At 42.3% G+C, this 18,990-nt stretch overlaps 1 protein-coding gene and 1 non-coding gene across 5 annotated transcripts in view; both read right to left on the bottom strand.

Moving 5' to 3' along the window:
- The window catches only part of Phactr1 (phosphatase and actin regulator 1), a 272,986-nt gene that overhangs the window by 125,451 nt on the left and 128,545 nt on the right, over positions 1-18,990 (bottom strand). The window lies entirely within an intron of this gene.
- On the bottom strand, positions 442-505 carry LOC114102824 (U7 small nuclear RNA). The gene has a single exon (XR_003584582.2). It is a non-coding gene; the product is annotated as a U7 small nuclear RNA (small nuclear RNA).

Raw genomic sequence — 18,990 nt, 5'->3', positions numbered from 1 at the left:
CTTAGCACAGACTGCTGCGGCCCAGAGGAGACCCCGAAGGGACTGAGGGGGCCTCTGCTATCTCCATGTGGCCATTCTCACCGTCCCCACCCAAATGCACCCTGCTAACTCAGCTGTTTTTAAGAAGCCGCGTTCATCCTCCAGAAGCTCACATGTTGGAAATGTATCCCCAATTTCATATGTCGATGGTGTGAGGTGGGGGCCCTTTGGGAGGTGGTTAGGGTGAGGCCCCGTGATGGTATTATTGGCTTCACTGGAAAAGGCAGAGAGGCCTGGGCTAGGAGCTCGGTCGGTCTCACCATGTGATGCTTTCTGCTATGTTAGGACACGGCTTAAAGGCCCTCCCCAGATGCCCAGCAGATGTGGATACCACGTTCTCAGACTTCCCAGCCTCTAAGCCAAAAGCTAAATAAACCCCTATTTTTCTTTGGGGGCAGGGTAGGGAGTGCTTCTGACAAAAGCTCAGAAAGCTTGCTGGACAAATTCTGAAAGTGCTGCAACACTAAACCTCTATTCTTTATAAATTATTGAGTATCAGGTATTTTGTTACAGCAACTGAAAATGAACTGAGACACAGATGATCCTAATAGAGTCAGACATGTGCTGTACGGGAATAGTGAGTCTACTACACAGGGAACCTGGGAAGGAGGTTCTGACACCAGCTAAGGTCTGGACACACTCCTTAAACAACAAAGTGCTTGAGCGGTTTCTCAGGAAAAGCTTCCAGAATCCACTCCAGGAGGGTCAGGAACCAGCTTTTTAAGGATGGACACTTGCAACAAAAGCCAGCTTGTCCTATCAGTGGCCCCAGCATTACATGACGACGGCCCCCCATAAGAAACACGCCACCTGTGAAGAACCAAGGTGACCACTGGCATCTGTGCGTCCCCCAGCCATCCAACCAACAGGAAATTTCCCCCTCCCCCTTCCCCTTCCTAGAAACAATGGCACTACCAACTGACCAGGGGGCGAAGCGGGGCTCCATTTTAGCCAGTTGTCTATGCAACAAAATATCTCCTTTTGCAAAACCCCATACTATGGATTTCTGAGCGTTTTGTTCCATCCCGGGGCTCCTGTTCCCCTGGGGCAGGTGAGGAAAAGGAAGCAGGAAGTGGTGAAGCAAGTTTCCCAAGGTCACCAAGCTCTTCAGTGACAGAACCCGGGCAATCTGGCTCTGCAGTCTGTGCCCCGTGCCAGACCTCCTCCAGGAACCTCCGCCCCTGATCACTGGGACATTCTAGCTGCTTCCTCTGGTGCCCTGGGCTTCTTTGCTGGTATTGCTTCTGTGGCCTGGAAAACACCCATCCTGAGCTAGAAAACCTCCCTCTCCAGATCTCCCAAGCCCTGGCTCCCGGCTGTTCACCTGCCCGACAAACCCAGACTAGGTTCTTTAGGGAGTGAGGCTTGCTCTTTATCACCTGAGGTCCTGGCAGAGGTGACAGTCACAGCAGATGCTTTCAGGGGCAAGCTCCTGCCCTGTTCAGTGACTCACAGTATGCCCTCAATGTGTTGTTTGTTTGTTCGTTTGTTTTAGATAATGCCTTCAGAGAAAATGACAAGGAGCCAGCCCGAATAGCCTGACACTCTGACTCATTCTTTTTGGTGACTAAGAGTAAACGTAGCTCATTACAGCAGTGAATTCTTCTCCCAGAGACTCTCTCATCTGTCATTTTTGGTTTTGGACATGTGATACGTGGCCTCGAGCTGAGCCTGTTCTCCATGTGATCCGTCTTCTCCCACATGAATAGGCAGGAGTTTCCCCAGTAAAAACTCCTGGCTTGCTTCGTCTGGGGACAGCCTGTGTGTCCGTTGGCCCAGCGCTGGCCTAATTTGCTGCAAAGAACAAGCCTCTCTCCACTCCTTTCCTCTTGGTTGCATTTATTGGCTTTGTGCTCACCAAGAGGCGAATTCATGACAAAATTCAGTTACAAAACAAATGACTCAGATGGAACTCTGCCCTCGGAAATTCCTGAGCTTGTGCTACTCACTCCCCACAGGAGTGGTGAGCGGCGGCAGCCAGTCCCAGGAGGGCTCTCCACGTTGCCAGAGTGGGTCCTGAGCAGATCAGGGGAAGTGACCCCTTACCGTGGGGCAGATAAAGCCCCATCTTGGGGTCTGACTCACGGGCCCTGCACTGCTGCTGTCCTGGGCAAGTGCAGGGCCTGGAGTCCGCTCCTAGAGCAGCTAACACAGTGGGAGGAGGTCACACCTCTGCTGCCAGGGCTGAGAGGTTGAAAGCAACCTCCGTCCAGGATGCCACAGGGCAGAGGTCAGGAGATGGAAAGAAACCTCCGTCCTGAAGGGGAGGCTGGTCAGGGATGCCTGGCTACAGAAAGCCAGGGGAGATCTGGGAGATTCAGAGAAATCCATCTGGGCTGCTGGCAATTTAAGGTTTGGGAGACGGGAAGACAGTCCATCCTGCAGATGTGCAGGAAGGTCAAGGAACTCCAGGGGAAGTGTGTGCTGTTTTTATTCCAGGACACCCAGATGTGTCATTTCGTGGTTTCAACGCTTTGAAATTCTCTAACCACAGACCAAATTTGAAATCCTTACTTGAGTAATCAATCAGGGGATTTGCATTTTGACTAGACATTGCTTCCCAGGCCTTAGGAACTTGGGGTGGGGAACAGGCAATCTCTCCCGAGGAGAGCTCCTCTCCTCCATCAACAGCAGGCTTCTGACTCTTCTCCAGTGATGACAAGACGTATCCTGGAATTCCTAGACAGCTTTGGCGCGGATTCTTGCAGATTCTTCACTCTTTTAGGTAGTTTCCCCCTGTACTTTTTTGGGGGGGTTGGGATGGGGTACCAGGGATTGAAGTCAGGGGCGCTCCACCACTGAGCCACATCCCCTGCTCTATTCCGTATTTTATTTAGAGATTTTTCTTTTTTGTCCTAATGAGTTCACTCATGGTTCTGCACGCCTAATTTGATATTTTGTTGAAAATATTTTGGCACGGTAAACTTGAAATTTTTCTCGTAAAGACCTTTAAGATAGTTCTTACGGAGTTAACATGCAAGGGCCTCTCCCTCTGTTCCTATCTCTCTACTTTAAATCACTTGGCCTTTTGCTTATGTTAAGATAATTTTGTTATTCAAGGTCCCTTGGAGGTTTGTTATTTCAGCCAGTCCTGGCCGGAATGCAAACATCTAAGAGTTATCTCCTAAACTCATTTGAGGAGGAGAGGAAGGGGGAGGAGGAGGAAGGAAGGAAGGTAAAGGTTTTATGTGGTAAAGGTTTTCGCTCTGTCTGACCACGCTGCTACGTAAGTCACCTTGCCTGAAAGCTCTGGTCGCAGCCTTTGGAAGACTGCAAATGAAAATCTTCAAGGTGACCTTCACTTGTTCCATTTTCTCAGCGACATGATTTGGATTCAACTATCTTCTTAAAAACTGGTGAATTTATATTACTCAATGTTTTGTCTCAAGACTAAAATTATGCAAGGTCTATGCTCAAGTGCAGCAAGTTAAGGGTTTTTCTTTGATAAATAGCTTGAAATGATGATGACGCTAATATCTCAGTTCTCGTGGGTAGTCTAGGAAGAAGTGTTAAAAATAAATAAATAAGGAAGCTATATGTGGGACAACTGTTTATAGGTGCACTGTTCATGTAATTTGAAGTCTGAAAGTTATGTGGGAAATAAACATCGGAGTCATTTCTAAGTCAGTTCAAACACTGAACTATCAATTGCTAAATATAAATCCAAGTACTCTTGGCTTCTTTAAAAAGACAGTATATAAAAAGTCTGTTTATAAAAGCATTTTCATGTTTTTGGCATAGGGAAAAGCAATTTAAGACTGCTTTCTTCTTGGGTCTTCATTAACAAGCAAGGTGACCAAGAGGGAAATTCAAGATGGCGCTGACATCTGCTCAGCCCTGATGAATGGCATCCCCATGGTGGGAGCAGGCATGAGGGAGGTCACGTGGCAAGACAGAGAGTCAGGAGTCAGCTCCCTCCGCACAGCTCACTCTCTTGGGAACTCAATCCCTTCTGAGGGCGGTTCTCCCACTGACCTAACCATTTAAAGCTTGCACCATCATAACACCAGAACACTGAGGATCAACCTTCCAGCACATGAACCTCTGGGGGACAGACCACATTGGAACCACAGCATGCATTAGCAGGGACAATATGTGTAGCACTGTGTGGTCACCTCCCCGTGTGATGACAAGGGACCAATTCATCATATAAGTGGTGTACTTTGTAAGAGAAGAATCTCAAGTCAGTTCTAAAGTCCAACGGTGTTTCCCAACAAATGTTAGGAGATTCAATTAATTTCAATAGATTTTCATAAATGCATTACACGATACCAGTCTCTGGGTATTTCACGGAAAGCTAAGATTTTCTTACTTTCCACAAGATCTAATTTATCATGTTTGCCATATTAAAAATATGCTTGGGGAGAAAAAGATGTTTTTTTAAAAAGTTACATGTTTTCTCATATGTGGAAGACAGAGAGGAAAAAGGAAAGTGGGGGGGGACTGGGGTCCTAGCTCAGCGGTAGAGCGCTCGCCTTGCACGTGCAAGACCCTGGGTTCGATCCTCAGCACCACATAAAAATAAATGAATAAAATTAAAGGTGTTGCATGCAACTACAACTAAAAAAATAAATATTAAAAAAATAAAAATAAATTTAAAAAAGGAAGGGGGGGCAAAGATCTCATGAAAATCAAAGGGAGATCAGTAGAATAGAGGAAAGGGATGAGGGGGTGGGATGAAAGGAAGGAGGGGGAATGTGCAGGGGAGTGATATCAGCCAAATTATATTGTTATATCAAATGCCTGTATAAATATAGAGACAAATCCTACCTAAGTACAACTTATAATGATTCAATAAAATATTTGGGAGAAAAAAACCTGACTCTTTTCCTTATAAGTTAGAGGAGACAAAGAGAAAGCCTGAAAACCAGGTAGCCAGGGAGGGAGGGGGTTCCTGAAATATCTTCCGATTAGGGGAGAAGTATCTGTTCAGGGCTGGTCATGAGTGAGGTGCTTTTCATGCGTGGACACCCTCGCCATCACCTACGACTGTAAGTATAATAGTTCCCACTTTGCAGGTGAAGCAACTGAGGCTCGGTATTGCAGGAATAGCCCCAGTTGTGTGAGGCCAGAGCTCTGCCACAAGGGGACCCTTTCCTTCACGCCATGCCATCCTGGCTGGCTGAGCATCAGAGCAATGAACTCGTGGAGTTTCTGAGAAAGGATTTAATCAGCCACCTGGGACCTGGTTAATCTTCAGGGCAAGGGACCTCTTCCTTTCTTGATTCCCTGAGCCAAGACAGTTCTGGACTCTCTGGAGGTTATAAGGGACGCCACGGTGTCCAAGCACAACCTGGGAGCAAGTGTCATTCTTAACTCACATCCGCGACACCAAGGCCTCCCTGGGGAGTAAAAATGGAGGAGGCAGAGAACCTAGCACACATGTACACTTTTCCAGTTCCAAAACATTTCAGAGATTTCTCTGAAGTTTTAATTCACTGGTAGAAACCCACTGAAGGCTGAAGTTTAAAACTTCATCTAGCTTCCAGAACCAGCACCGAGAACTATGTATTGGCTGAAGGAGGAGCAGCCGATGACATTCTGCATTCTCCAGGAATTTGTGAGATCATCCTTCTCATCATAGACATCCAGAGTTGGGTGGAGAAGCAACGGTTGGCATTAATTTATTTGAAATATCTGGTGAGAGCTTGCCTTGTGCAGAACTCTGTGGTAGGCAGGATAGGGGTGAATAAAAACCAAACAAAAAGAGGTGGCTAAGAAAGGAGGGTATAGTTGTCAGGGGGACAGACACAGTGCTACCATTGCTAGTGAACATAATAGAGATAAGAAGAGGATGTGATCTGTGTGGGCCGAAATCACAAGGTGAGTTACTGCCAGTCACGTTAGACTCATTTAAAAGGCAAGCTCAGTGGGATTTAAAATACACACATATTTGCATACATCCTATCTTGCTGACCAAAGTCCACCTTTTTGTGAGACTTACATGTATTAACTAGTCGCAGAACAGGTGTCAAATAAAAAGCTGCCTGATTGACTCAAGCATGTCAGATGGTGACTAAGATTCGAATGTTAGCCTTTGAAGAGCTGAGAATGTATTTTTAATTTAATATTTCATGCCCTTTATTAGTACTTTTCTGAGATTCTGAACAGACACCTGATGTAAGTCCTGAAGAAGAGCACAGGGTTCAAAACCAACAACCAAACCTAACACAGGATGGAAAGATACCAATTGAAGCCAAACCCCAAACCCTTTAAACATGGCATCCTGCCTGGGTTCAGTCTGCAAGGGGTCACTTACCTTTGCTTCTACAAATAACCAGTGACTTTTCATTTAAAGGGAAAACCAAGAGAGTGGGGTAAGGGGCAGGTTTCTACAGTAATATGTCAGCGGCTCTGAAACAACATGGTGGGCCATCTTCTTCCCAGAATGCACTCTGCCTCTGGCAGTGTCTGGGCTTCAAGGCTCTGTGGGTCTAAGTCAGTCTGTGAGTGTCTGAGCCAGTGCAGACCTCACTCAGGTTTTGAATAAATCCATGGACCAGTTCTGACACTTTAAAAGTAATACTATGCTTACACAGAAACACTTACCACCTACCGGCAGTATGATCTAGGAATTTGATCTGCGTGTGTATCAATTTCTTCACCTGACAACAGGGATAATAATGTGTTCATCTACTTCACAAGGTGATGAAGTGAGATAATGCAAACAGGTGGCTTAAAAGTTTCTATGACAGACTGGGTACTCTTTATCTGAAATGCTTGGGGACAGAAGTGTTTCAGATTTGGGAAGTTTTTGGATTTTGGAACATCTGCACACACACAATGAGATGTCAGGGAGTTGGGACTCATCAACACACAAAATTCATTCATGCTTTAGGTACAAATTATATAGACTGAAGGTCGTTTCATACCACATCTTCAGTGCACCTGTATTTTGACCAGGGCTCCTCACCTGAGGTCAGGTGTGGAACTTTCTAGAGGTAGTGTCTTGTCAGCACTCACAAAGTTCTGAATTTTGGAACACATCGGACCTCAGATTCGGGAAGTTTAGCCTATATTATTCCCTCCTCAGAAGTTCTTAATCAACTTTTAACATTCCTTATATTATAAAACATTGTGCTCTTACAAAAACACAGGAATGTATGGCTTATGTGAAAGAGCACACGTGCAGATACCACCTGGAGACAGGAAATGAAGCCTTGGCAGCCACCCAGAAGACCCTCCTGTGGCCTTCCCATCTGTCTCCTCTGTCTGGCCTAAAAAGAAACACAGCTCGGTCTTCTCACATACTTTAATATTCTTTCAAGGTGGCCTTAAGTAGCTTAATGCCTGGTGAGTGCTCAAGAACTGTTGGCTTGTACTTTTGCTTATTTATTTTTTTAGAAAACAAAGGGCTCAGTCAAGCAGCCTTCCTCTGCCTCATGTCACACTTACACGTAGAACAGGTGTCAAATAAAGGGTGTTACACGCAACACCTTTCTCTCTAGGCCATCTCAGGGCATAAGCAGCCTGCTGCTACATCTCCAAACACGGCTGGTACCTTAAAAGCATGATGGGTTAGTAACCCTGGCGCCTACACGTGAAATGCATGTCCCCCCAGTCTCAGACCAGTTAGCGCTTTCTCATTCGCCTCGTCAACCTGCAGGGTTAATGATTACCTCATGATGATTGGATTTGTCCAGAACCTTTTTTTGTTTTTTCCCACTGCCCAGGATTGGCCACAGGGTCTCACACAGGCTAGGTGAGCATTCTGCCTCTGAGCTCAATCCCCAGCCCCTATCCAGAACTTATATGGAAAAAAAACATTACTTTTGGAAGAAAAAAGTGGAGAACTAGAGAGTCAAGAATGAAGTCTGTCTGCACACCATCCTTGCCGGTGACCTGATGACACATCAGGGCAGCCCGACGCCACCCCAGCACATCTTGCTCCGCACATCCTAAGTAGAAGATTCACACTGGGTTGCTTACCCAGCATGCATCTGCTCTAGTCACTGCTTGGTGGAACTGTGGGGGTTCTCCGCCCTTAGGCCTCACTCTGAATGCAGCAGGAGCTGGGGTGGGCAGTTGCACTGAGCAAGACACAAGCTCCCTTCCCAGTGGTGGTCACCTGCATCTTTCTGCTCCCTGCCCCAAGTCCGCTACACTCAGCCCAAGGGCCAGTGCAGCCTGGAAACGTGTGGATGGAAAGCAATGGGGACGGGAGCCCTGCTGTCCACAGAGGTGACCTCAAACTGGACACACCTTCCTGGTGGCCTTTCTTCCTCCTTGAGTTTGCACCACACCTGTTTCCTGAGATCAACTCTGAATAAACCACCTGCCTCCAAATCCACGTCTCAGGCTCTGCTTACAGGCAACACCAACCATGTGTGGAAGGGAGAAGGTGTGGCTTCAGAGGATTTCTCTGGGATGCAGGGTCAAGTGCGATAAAGATGAGGGGGGGAGGGAGGGGGAGGGAGGGGGAGAGGGAGGGAGAGGAGGAGAGGAAGGGGGAGGAGGAGAAGGAGGAGGAAGGGGAGGAGGAGAGGGGGGAGGAGAGGGAGAGGGAGGGGGAGGAGGAGAGGGAGAGGGAGGGGGAGGAGGAGAGGGAGAGGGAGGGGGAGGAGGAGAGGGAGGGGGAGGAGGAGGGGGAGGAGGAGAAGGAGGAGGGGGAGGAAGAAGGAGGAAAAGAGAAAAGAAGCAGGGAGGAGGAGGAGGGGGAGGACGGCGGGCAGCATGGTGGTGGTGGGGCTTTTCTGGGTTCTACCTGGGAAACTTCTCTCAGTTTGGATGTGAAATGCACCCCCAAAGGCCCATGTGCTAAAAGCTTGGACCTCTGCTTGGTGCTATCAAGAGGTGGCGGGAGCTTTGAGAGGTGGAGGCTAGTGGGAAGACTTAGGTCACTGGGGGTGTGTCCCCAAAGATGATTACGAGGCTCCGGCCCCTTCTTGTCTCACATTTGCTTCCTGAACATGAGGCCAGCAGCTGTGCTCCACCACACATTCCCTGCCATGACCTGCTCCTCACCACACGCCTGAAAGCAATAGGACCAGCCATGAACTGAGACCAACAGCCAAGACAGAACTTTCCTCTTTTTAAGTTAATTACCTCAGGCATTTTGTTAGGGTAATGAAAACTGATTGACACATACCTTAACCAGCTGTGTGGCTTTACGGTTTCTCAAAATAAATAAATAAGAAAAATAAATAAAAGATACACAAGTCTTTAGCTTAACGGTTCTCTGGTAGTGTAAAAGCAGTTTGGGGTTAAGTCTGTCTCAAGACATGACAGCACTTGATAAGGATGGAAAGAAAAAAACAACTTTCATTAAGAAGCCATCCATATACCCAAAGTACTTAAAATCAGCATACTATAGTGACACAGCCACATCAATGTTTATATATAGCAGCTCAATTCACAATAGCTGAATTATGGAATCAGCCTAGGTACCCTTCAACAGACAAATGGATGAAGAAAATGTGGTGTAGATACACATTAGAATATTACTCAGCCACAAAGAAGAATTAAATTATGCTATTTGCCCATAAATGGATGGAATTAGAGACTATCGTGCTAACTGAAATAAGCCAGTCCCCCCAAAGCAAAGGTAGAATGTTCTCTTTGATATTAGAATGCTAACTCACAATAGAGGGTGGGGTGGGAGGAAAGAATAGAAGTTCATTGCATTAGACAAAGGGGAACAAAGGGAAGAGAGAGGGGATGGGAATGGGAAAGACAGTAGAATGAATCGGACGTAACTTTCCTATGTTCATATATAAATACAGGACCAGTGTAACTCCATATCGTGTATAACCACAGAATGTGAAGTTGTACTCCCTGTATGTATGATATTCTGTCATGTGTAACTAACAAGAACAAATAAAAAATTGGAGGAAAAAACCCCATCCAGTTGTCTCTTTTACCAAATGAGGGCTTTGTCCCTAACCTGGGAGGCAGTTTAGCTTGGGTTAAAGTTCTGGCCCTGGTGTGAGTCAGATCAATTTGGATTCCAGCTTTATACCCCTTAGTCACCAGGTGACCTTACACAATTTTTTAAACCTCTCTAAGACTCCGTTTCCTTGTATGTAAAATAGGTGTAAGAACAGGTTTTTTTTTTTTTTAATTGTAGGAGTAGCTGTGTAGCTATGGGAATGTGTATGCAAATCAGCACTGTGGTAAATAAATGCTCAATAAGATGGGCTCAACGCCCGGCAACTGCTGTTACTGTGACGATGGTTTTGTTGGGTGAGTTGTTGTTTTAGAGCAGGGTTTCTCAGCCTTGGCACTACTGATATTTTGAGTTAGATAATTCATTTTGGGGGAGGTGGTGAGGGTGGGAGGTCCCATGTAGTGTAGAATTTTTAGCAGCATCTCTAGCCTACCCCAAAGGATGCCAGTAGCACCTTAACCCCCACATCCCAACATGTGACCCCAGTAATCTTCACAGACATCACCAAATGTCCCCTGGAGGTATGTATGTGTCTGTGTGTGTGTTGGGGGGGCTGGATAAAATGCCCTGGGTTGAAGACAACTGAGTAGAAAAATTAGTTTCTAATGCTGGCCCTGTCGATACCTGATTCTGAAATGTAATTGATCTGGTGACAAATGCCATCCTGCTCTCCAGATGTGTGCTCGCTACTTTATAGTCTGGTATCCTGATATTCCCGTCTACTAACAGAACAGCAGTTCCTGGTGGGGACAAGTTTTGACTGGATGCTCCCGGGCAGTCAGGAGAGAGCACACATTATCCCTGGGGATGTGTCACTAGGAGGGGCTCTGGGGTGGCTCAGACCAAAGGCTGCCTCTCTCTCTCTAGAGATGTGAACTCAGAGGTCTCAAGGGATGTGGAGTTTTGGGGAAAACGAACAAAAAGAACTTAGTCTCTTCTGCTCTTGAGCCAACCCAGGAGGGAGGTCTCCTGGCAGGGGCAGAGAGAGAAAGTGGAGCCGTCAGCTCAGCATCCAGGACTCACAGGATCATAAACTGGTGCTGGGCATGGCTGTTAGAGAAACCTTTTGCACATATTTACAGTTCCTTTTGGATTTTCTTGCTGCTGTTTTTTTTTTTTTTCCCAAAATTAATCTGATTTTATTTCTTTTTGTCCACGTGGAACCTGGCTTTGGATACTTAGAGCTCACCTTTCTATACTTCCATTATTTCTAACAACCAGTCACAGAACTTCTTAGGCTTTTCCCCCTTAGCTGTCATGTGATCTGCAGATCATGAGTTGGCTTCTTTCAATCCTCATAATGTTAACAGATTTCTCTTGAGGGGCTTTGATGGCCAGGGCCACAGGTGCAGTGGAGAAACAGAAGCCCGAAAAGTGGGCATTCCTGTTTCTGATTTTTAAAAAAATTTTAATGTTTCAGCAGTAAAAATGAGCCTTGGTCCACTTTTTTTTTTTTTTTTTTTTTTTTGGTCTTATTTGTTTTTGTTGGTATCAGCACTGTTTATTAAGATGAGAAAACTCCTTTTCTATTGCTAATGTTTTTATTGTAGTTCAAGGACAGGTGCTGAATTTTGTAATGTGATTTTTCTGAGATTCCTGAAGTGTGTACTTTCTTCTTTAATTTGTTAATATGAATGAGGAGCCAAGTCCAGGGGTGTGAGGTCAGGTGCCCCCCCTCTGCCTTCTCTGGAACAGACTGGCTAAAATGGTAATGTTTCTTTCCGAGTGCCTGGAAAAACTGTGATGAAAGACAATTTGATCTATGATTCAATTTATTTAGTGCCTACAGGTTTATTTGGAGTTCTATTTCTTCTTCAATCCATTTTGATGAGTCACGATTTTCCAAGGACTTATTTCATCTAAATTTTAAATTTTATCTGGTAAAGTTACCTATCTTGCTCTCTTACTGCCTTTTGAAATGCTGTCATCTTCATTTATGACACATTTTATGTGTCTTTTCACCTTTTTTTTTTTTTTTTTGGATTTGTTCACCAGGGAGTCTACTGGTTGATCTTTTGTATTGTATCTTTTCTATTTTATTAGTCTCGGCCCCTGTCTTTGGTATCATCTTTCTTCTACTTTCTTTGGGTTTATTCTTTGGTTCTTTTGCTTAGTTTCTGAAATTAAGTGTTTAAATCTTTGTTCTTTTCCTATATGAACACATGTAAGGCTGTGAATTTCCCTGTCTCCCACCAGTTTTGACATGGAGCTTTCCGTTCTTTTTTGCTCTGAATATTTAAATTTCCATCGTAATCTATTCTCTTACCCAGGAGCTGTTTAGATGCATGTTTTTAAACTCTACAGGAATGCTTCAGTTTATCTTTTGGCTGCTGCCTTTGATCAGCATTTGCTTTCATGGTGATCTCCCTTCAGCTTTTGCTTTTTGTTAAACAACTCCAACTCAGGTGTCCCCATAAGGCATTTTACCCCCCCCCCCTTTTTTTTTTTTATAAATCAGCAACTGCTTTACGGGGAAGGGAGCTTAAAAAATTTCATCACCTCCTGAAAAATCAGCAATGCATTATAATATGCTTTATCCAAGATCAAATTAATTTATTTGTAGTGGGGGGGCCTTTCTGAGAATTCAGTCCAAAATACTGCTGGGGATAGAGGTCTCAAGGCTTGGCTCTTAAATATAAATCACAAAGGACACCTGGAATTTGAGCGAAAATGTTTATGTTAAAGAGGGATGCCGTGACCAAAAATAAAATAAAAGATTCTAGTAGAAACACACACACACACACACACACAACTTTCAAGTAAAGGTAAACAGTATGCTATGAAAAAGGAACAGAGAGTAAGAACCGTTGAAAGTAAAAAAAAAAAAAAAAAGATCACCAAAGTAGAACAAGTCCTGGATATACAGCGTGGAATAGAAGCTTGAGAACGTATTCCAGAAACTAGAAACAAAAGAACAAGACAAAAGATGGAAAACAGGAGAATAAAGGAGAGTAAAAGGAGTAAAATTTAAAAAGAAAGAAAGTTACCCAGAGCTGAAGGACAAGAGCCTTTAGATTGCAAATGTCAACCAGGGGGTAAGAACAGTCAATATTAAAGGTACACAAATGTGACATTCTAGAACATCAGGGATACAGAGAATATATAAAATAAATAAAATATTCTGAAAAACAAAAGGTTGTATCTGAAAGAATAAGAATCAGAACTCATTTGACTTCTCAAAAACACTCAGTGCTATGATAATATCCTCAAACTTTTGTGAAAATAATTTTAAACATGGAATTGTAATATTCAAGGAGACAAATTGATTTTTACTCAGACAAAAAAAAAATCACAGAAAAATAAAGTTGTGGGATGCAGAAATTCCTGGGGGGCGGGTATTCAGGAAGTATCTAAGATTAAAAAAAAAAAATCTTTTAATATTTAGTACTAGTGAGGTCATGGTAGTTTGAATGCTCTCATATAATGATGCTGAGTTTAAAATAATCTAATCTTTCTGGATGCTTCTGGTCATTTGTGAAAGATGCCAATCAAATTTCTGCTTCTTTTGACATGGTAATTTCATTTTGTTCCATGGAGATAATAAAAAATGTTCATTAATATTAATGTGCATCAATTGGGCCTATGTTTTATTTAAATTATGGAGAAGTCATATGTAAATTATGGTATGTCCATTCAAAGGATGGTTCTCTAGTCATTAAAACAAAAATTCTTGAAGATCAAGGAAAAAACTTATGAGAGAGAGAGAGAGAAACCAAAATAGTACACAACACTCTTCAGGAAGGGTGAAATTTCAGTTTTCAGCATTGAAGGCACTGAAGGTCAATTGTTAACCTTCAATTGTAAAATTCCAAAATCTAGACAAAACTTTAAAAACTCTTGTTGTCCCTTGCCCACCCCAGAGAGTGAGAGTCCACAATATGAGCCCACAATGTTCAGAATCTAATAAAAAATTAGCAGGTACATGGAAAAGCAGGAAAATGTGAATCACCGCCAGGAGGAAAATCAGTCAATATGAGCAGACCCAGAAATAACAGAGAGAATGGAATTTGCACATAAGGATTTAAAAAAGCTATTTATGGATGCCCAAGGATTTAAAAGCAATCATTTTAAGAAGAGAGAAGTCTAAGCCATAAAAAGGGAACAAGAACGACCCACAGAAAAGAAAAAAATACTCCATCTGAACCAAAGCTCTGGTTAGATGAGATCAGCAAAGGAGACCTTGCAATAGGAAAGGTCACGGAACTTACAGAAACAGGAACAAAAGCTACACTAACTGAAATAAAAAGGGAAAAGACACTGAAAAGAATTGAACAAAGCTAAAGTGATCTGTAAAGATTAAAATCCTAAGAGCAGCCAGAGAACTATTCACCTGTGTGTAATAAATTTTTCTCAAATAAAACTCCGATTTACACAAAAGAATAAAGAGCAGTAACATGAAGTTTTCTTTCTCAGTTTTTAATTTATTTGAAAGACAATTAGCTGTCTACACGAAAACAATAACGATGCCTTGTGAGGCTCATAACCTTCGTTAAAGTGAATTTCCACAATAGCTCAAGAACTGAGCGAGGAAATGGAAGTTTATTGTTTGAAGGTGTCTTACTATGCAAAAAAGATACAAAATACCACCTGGAGGAAGATTGTGATAAAAGAAAGATGAATTCAGAAAAATCCCAGAGCAATAAAATAAGGAAATATAGTTTAAAAGCAAATAGAGCCCACAAAATGAAATTTTAAAAAGACGACAGAGCCCAAACTCAACTCAAAAGACAGCATGAAAGGAGGGAAGAAAAAACAAAAAAATAGATGGAGAAATGAAAAACAGGTAGCAAAAATGCCAGGTTAAATCCAACCATGTTTATAGTTATATTAAAACAAAATCCTAATTAAAATACTGACACCCGCCATATGCTGCCTACAACAAACCACATTTATTTTAAATATAAAGAAATATTTAAAATAAATATTTTATTTATAAAATATAAAGTAAAAGGAGAGAAGAAAGATACACTCCTAGATACAAACAGCAGGAAGCCAGAATGTCATATTAATATCAGATAAAATAAGCTTTATGCTAAATAGTGGCAGATAGAAAGAATGCCATTACATAATGATATATGTCAATTTTTGAAGAATACAGGTTTAATGATCCTAAATGTCAATTTTAAAATAAATTGATCAAAAACTGATAGCATGGAAAGGAGAAAGAGACAACCCCATTATACTGGGAAATTTGCAGTATTTGCTATAAAAGTAGACAAAACCCCAGTAAGGGTATAGAAAACTTAGATAACACTACCAACCACTTTGACCCAATTGTCAATTACAAGATTATCTACCCCCAACTGCAAAATTCACATTCTTTTGGGGACACGAGAAACATTCACCAAGTTGTTCTCCATATGGGTTCTTAAAATCAGTCTCATTGGCTTGAAGATGGCTGAAATGATACATAGTACGTCCTGAAACTATAAGAAGTTAGAAATCAAACCACAATGACTTGAAACAGTTACATACCACAAAATTAAACAACAACAGTATCTATGATCAGTGAGTCCAAGAAGAAATCATATAGGAAATTAGAAACCTTTGAAAGTAGATTACAATGAAAAAAATGTGATCTATTGAATTTGTGGACTCTGGTGGTGTAGCTCAGTGGGAAGGAAGGTGTTTAGTATGCTGAAGCCCCTGGATTCAATCCACAGGGGGGAAAAGTATTTTAAAGGAAAATTATGAGACTTTAAATGCTTATATTATAGACCCATCAAGGGGCATAAGATTCCCACTTTCATGGAATTGAGAAAAAAAATCAAATTAAACTCAAAGGAGAGGAAAGGGAATAAAAGATTGGAAATCAGCAAGAAAGAAAATGAACAAACAATAAAAAAAGTCAATGAAGCTAAAATCTGGTTGTTTGAAAAGATCAGTAAAATTGATAACTCTGTATGAAAAGTGATCATAAATAAAAGAGACAATTTTTAAGATGATCAATACTGGGAATCAAAGAATTGTAGCGCTCCTATAGACACTTAAAGGATAATCAGGAAATACTGTTAACAACGTCAGGCCAATACATTAAACAATGCCCATGAGATGGCTTGAAAGACAAATTATCAAAACTGAGAGAAGAAGAAAAAAACATGAACAGTCCCGGCTCTATTAAATATAGGAACTTTGAAACTGAAACTCTGCCCACAAAAGGCAGATGGATTTGCTGCTGAATTCTATACTTAAAGGAGAAATAATAATTCTATCCTAACGTGTTCAGAATAAAAAAGAAGAAGCATTCCACCATTTATTTGAGAAGGTCAGCTTTACCCTGATTAAACAAAACAAAGACTTAGGAAAACCACAGACTGCTAGCTCTCATGAACATAAATATGAAAATCCTTAATAAAATGTTAGCAAATTCAATCCAGAAATATCTAGAGTATAATACAGCATGATCAAATGATGTTTCTCCCAGAAAATGAGTTTGGTGAAACATTCCAGAGTCATTAAACTGCAATCCATTGTATTAAAAGAGTAGAATCATCTCAGAGATTAAAAAAATAATTCATAATATTCCTCATCCGTTCATGATTTTTAAATAAAACCAAATGAAAGGCAACTTCCCTAATTTAAAAGTATACCACTGAAAAGCTGCAGCTAACATTATACGTAATGGTGAAACCAGGATCAAGGCACGGATGTCTACTCTATTTCTACTTAACACTGTGCTGTATTATAAACTGCTCTTACAGACATACTAGGTAACTAGCACAATCAAGCAAGACCTAAAAATAAAATGCAGATTGGAAAGGAAGAATTAAGTCTTTATTTGCTGGCAACATGATGGTATCTGTATGCCTATCCTAAGGACAACGTTGAGAAAACAAAAATTACTTGCACTTCTATGTATTAAAAGTAGTGGGGTAAAATACATATCCACATATACTTGTGTGTGTACTACGTGCATGTGTGCGTGCGTGCATGTGTATGTATGAGTGTGTGTGTGTGTGTGTGTGTGTGTATTATGTACGTGTGGTGTTTGCTGGCCTCTAGTCGGCTCTGGACAAGAAGGTGGGGGAAGGACACTGAAGGGTGGAGACTCACAGGGAGGACATCATACACAGACATGAGAGTCCACAGGTCACAGGACAGGGAACCACAGGGAACCTTATCCAAACTAACATCTGGAAAATGGGATACATATGTCAAACTTTCCCCAGTCATAGTTCATTCTAACCCCCGAAAGGGAACTGGTGTCTCAAGATCTTGTCACACCCACCCCTTGTGACCGGGTCCTTAGAATTCTCACAAAGGAAATGTGCTGAGGGCTGTACAAAGGGTAATCAAGTGCATAAGGTGGAGGATGTGAAACTAATTGGAGAACAAGGAACCCCAAACCCTTAAAACCCCCAAGCTTTGTAAGGACGGTGCAGTTCTTCCCGGAGCGGTCCCCACAGTGTCTGCACTGTAGCTAGCCCCACTTCTCACTCTTCTAGTAACCTCCTGTCTATTTCTTGTGTGATGCCTTTGAAATTCTTCCTGTGAGATCGCAGGAACAGAGGCTATAGAGCCGCCCGTCCTGGGCTCTGTGGGCAGGTCCCCCCTGCAACAGAACCCAGCCCTGGAGCACGGAAGCCTGTGCTTTACCACTGAGCTACACCCACAGCTTCTAGACTTTTCAAATCCCCAAGATGTTTTTCAGTTAATCTGAATTTATGAAGCTTGCTGAATGACACCAAGCTGTCATGTATGATGAATACACTGGAGAGGTCTCTGCAGTATTTCTCTTTAAGAAATCAAGGAGTTAAGGGTTTCCTGTGTAATTACTACGCCCAAGCCCCCCTACACATGTACACACACTCACATACACACGATCTTGCACATATATTTCAACAAATACACAATACACTTGCTTTAAGAAATTTGAAAAAAAAATGATGGAATTTTTTCCTTTTTTATTTGATCTTTTTAGATACACATGACAGTAGAGTGTATTTTGACATATTATACATACTTGGAGTATACCTAATTCTAATTAGGAAAAACTGATGGATTATTATAGATTATAGGATACTACAGAGAAATGCCAGTTAAATTCAATTTGAGGTCCTGAACAGCTTTCAGAAAATACAAAGAACATTGATAGAAAAGTAGGTGAAATTCAATTAATTGAATCAGGGTTATAGTTGAGTTAAAAATAGTGTCCTGTTCCTGAGCATATTCTGTGGTTCTGGAAAATACCAACCCTGGGGAAACAAAGGTTTAATAACAATTAAGATAGGCCACCGTTTGGGGTCGAGCTCCTGGGCAGAACAGGTGAACTTCAAAATGCAGTCCCCAGGTGGAAACTAAACTGTTACCCGAGTTTCTGAGAAATGATGAATTAGAGAGACAACAGCGAAATTTCCTGAAGAGGTCCCTTTCCATCCGCGTGATAGTGAAGTTCCCTCGGCCTCCACCCCTCCATCAGCCAGAGGTGACCTGGAGTAACTGATGTGAACCCGTCTGTTATCTACCTTCTTCTGTGTCCCTGAAAGTTAGGGAAGGTGACTTTCACATGACAACCAATCTGTGGCTTGTTCTTTTGTGTGTCCTGTCTTCTGCCTTTTCTGTCTATAAAATCACCCCTCCGTGCTCGGTTCATCGGAACCTTTATTCCATCTCATGGAAGGGAGGTGTTGCCTGATTCAAGAATCAAAAACGAAAGCCAGTAGAGATCTTGCGCTGTAATTTTGTCCTGCGACATGGGCCCAGGTTGAAGCACACGGTGTGCTATCTTCCCGTTTTTATCAGTCTAAAATTAGTTCAACGTGGAAGTCCAAAACCAAGAAACATGTTTCCATTTTCACATTCTTTTAAAATCATCATTTACATCAGGAAAAAAGCTCATCTCAAGAAGCTACTACAGGTACTGAGATGTCAGGAAAATAACAGCGGTCCCACAAATTGTTAACACCGGTTTATTTTTAGTATCTTTTTTTTTTTTATTATGAAGCAAGCATGATCATCATTCAAACCTTGTCAAAAATCTGAAAATTTTCACAGCCACAAACCCTGTTGGCATTCTTGACAGCCTCTTTCTTGTTTCTCCTTGGAAAAGAGTTCAGATGCTCTTT

The sequence above is a fragment of the Marmota flaviventris genome, chromosome 6 (assembly GCF_047511675.1).
Source record: "Marmota flaviventris isolate mMarFla1 chromosome 6, mMarFla1.hap1, whole genome shotgun sequence".
Taxonomy (NCBI): Eukaryota; Metazoa; Chordata; class Mammalia; order Rodentia; family Sciuridae; genus Marmota; species Marmota flaviventris.
Note: the sequence above shows the minus strand (reverse complement) of the source record. Positions and strands in the feature narration are given on the sequence as shown.